Genomic DNA, 3,027 nt, shown 5'->3' with positions numbered 1-3,027 from the left:
AAGACGACTTGATCTTATACATATATAAATATTATTAAACTTATAATATTATAAAGTATAAGGGTTGAATTTTAACTTTTAAAATTCTAGGGGTTGGAACTAAAGTTTTTAATATGACTTTACATGTTCCAAAACTTGAGGGCAAGTTTTGTAAACTTTCAAAACTTTTCATTTCTCATAACTTATGAGTTAATGGTTATTAAAAAGAAGACTCTTCATTTTTTTATAACTTATGTGTTCTTTTAATGGTTATTTATAAATGTGACTTTTGGTTATCCATAACTTAAGAACTAGTTATGGACTCCATTAAAACACATAAATATCAAGAATTAATCTAATCAATTATTAGCACATAATTTCTATGATCTTCTAAACTCATATGTTTATGAGTGTTCATATCAAAAATTTCAAGAATCGTAAGTACATATACAAAACTTGAAATTTTGATACGAGCTTTTGAAAAAAACTTCGATTTTCAAGTTTTTTTTTTTTTTTTTGCATCAAGTATCAAATAAACAAACTTGGCTCTGATACCACTGATGGGTTTTGAGCATTCTAACACTCCTATGGTGTACATGCAACCCTAGAAACCTTGGATCTATGTTTGACTAAGATACATGCAAATAATTATTTTTCCAAGGTTCTTATCCTAACTAGCATGGCATGGGATACTTGAATCAAATAAAACTAGTAGAATTACTTACCTTGTAGTAGTAGTTGATTGCTTGGAGTTTGAGAGCCTAGCACCAATAATGTGGATGCCTCAAATGGAAGTCACAAATCACCACAAACTTGGAAACTTGAGAGAATAGTCACAAACTTCTTGAAATCGGCCCTCTTGGTTTACACACATCAACTCGTGTTATTTCAAGAACCAAAGCCTCATTTATATAGTGTGGTGGATTAGGGTTACATCCATGTAAACCCTAATACCCATGTCTTTTCATTTCCATGAGATCCATGGGTTAAAGCTCCATGGAGTAACCATGGACTTTCCATGCAAGCCTAGCCCATTCCAAATAAGCATTAGCCCACATTATATAAATACAAGAGTCCATATTTAATTAGTCATACTTTTGATCTCTAAATTAATTCTAAATTAATTATAGATCAACACTAATTAAATAATATGATTTTATATTAATATATTAGAACTTATAATATATTAATAAATCATAACTTATACTATTCTCAAAAGATTATCCGTAAATTGTTCGGGTGAAGTGCAACCCAAATGGACCATGCCGGGTCGGGTCAAGTACATACCAAATATAGTTATGGACTTAGACACTATCTCCAACATCAATCTCAACAGCTGAAGCAGAATATGTGGCTGTTGCTGCTTGCACTTCACAAATAATATGGATCCAAAGTCAATTGCATGATTATGCAATTAATATGAAAAAGATTCCATTATATTGTGATTCTCAAAGTGCGATAAGAATTTGTCATAATCTTGTGTAGCATTCGAAGACTAAACATATAGCTCTTTGTTATCATTTTATCAAGGATCACGTGGAGGATGGGAATACTGAAGTACATTTCGTGAAAACAACTGATCAGTTAGCTGATATTTTCACAAAACCTTTAGATGAAAAATCCTTTGTAAGAATTATAGAGGGACTTGGAATGATCGATGGAAATTCTGTTCCATGCGAAAAAGAAGAATGATGCACGATAAGGAATGAATCAGAGGCGCTTAATAAAAGACAAGGCAAAGTCATTCAGCATTCAGATGTTACTGTTCATAGTCAACGCTTCGACCCCTTCGAATTCGCACATTTGTTACTTATTTTAAGGGTTGATTCAGCTGTTACTGTTCATAGTCAACGCTTCGACCTCTTCGACTTCGTACATTTGTTACTTATAAGGGGATGATAAAATTTCGCTTTTTTACAACAAGTACTGTTTATTTTCGAAAAATCAAAATACAAAAAGATTTTCGTTTGTTTTTGTCATTTTATTTTCGAAAATTCAAAAATACAAAAGAAATTTCTTTTATTTTTGTCATTTTATTTTCGAAAATTTAAAAATACAAAAAGATTTTCTTTTACTTTTGTCATTTTATTTTCGAAAATTCAAAAATACAAAAAGATTTTCGTTTGATTTGTCTTTATTTTCGAAAAATCAAAACAACAAAAATATTTTGATTCTAATTTCTTTTTAGTATGTTGTTGTAGATTATCATGCAGATTCAGAAGGAATTACGATTGCAGTACTAGGGTAAGGTACATTTTTCGTATGAATTGATAAATTTTTCATCATTCGAACTAGTTAGGTTGTCCCTAGAAGCATGTTGTTGCATGTTGACCAAAGCCTCCATGACTCAATGTGTGTGTACGAAAGCCTTAATGAAATTATTCATATGAAAATTTCTTCCCAATCAGGCTTATATTCACATTAGTCTCTGAGCTACCTTACTCTTCTCAAAATGAGTTAAGAGTTTACTGTTTGGTCCAAACATAACAGAGGTACTTTTCGTGTTTTAAATCAATCTTTTTCATCCATAAAGTTCTTACACGATCACACACGAAGACATATGTCCGAGAGGTCTCTGATCAAACCCATCGAGATTTAGATATATCAAAACTCTGTGTTTATGATCTGACATCATGAGACCGTGATGAAAGTGAAACCCAATTTTCATTAACTTTTAAGGAATTGACGGGGAACTAAGTTCCAGATTTTCACGAAACTTTTGTTTCTGTTCCAAGATTCGAAACTCCAAATCATATTCATTTCGCATGAGTGGTCTTGATCAAACATTCGAAACCCACGATGTTTGTTACCCAACAAGATCCAGCATATAAATTTTTTCTTGAATATGATTTCCGTGTGAGTTTCATTCGAATGTCCTAGTCATTTCAAAAATTTTCGAAGCCAACTTGTCACTGACTACACTGGTCAAACAAGTAATTTATGTTACAATTTCTCACCTTATGTTTAGGTTGACATGTAACGAAATTTTTTGAACTACCCACGAAGCATTATAAAAGAAGTCCTTCGATACTTATCAACAAGTATTCG

The sequence above is a fragment of the Lactuca virosa genome, chromosome 2 (genome assembly GCF_052849685.1).
Source record: "Lactuca virosa cultivar CGN04683 chromosome 2, Lactuca_virosa_CGN04683_v6, whole genome shotgun sequence".
Classification (NCBI taxonomy): Eukaryota; Viridiplantae; Streptophyta; class Magnoliopsida; order Asterales; family Asteraceae; genus Lactuca; species Lactuca virosa.
This window is presented reverse-complemented; position numbering follows the sequence as displayed.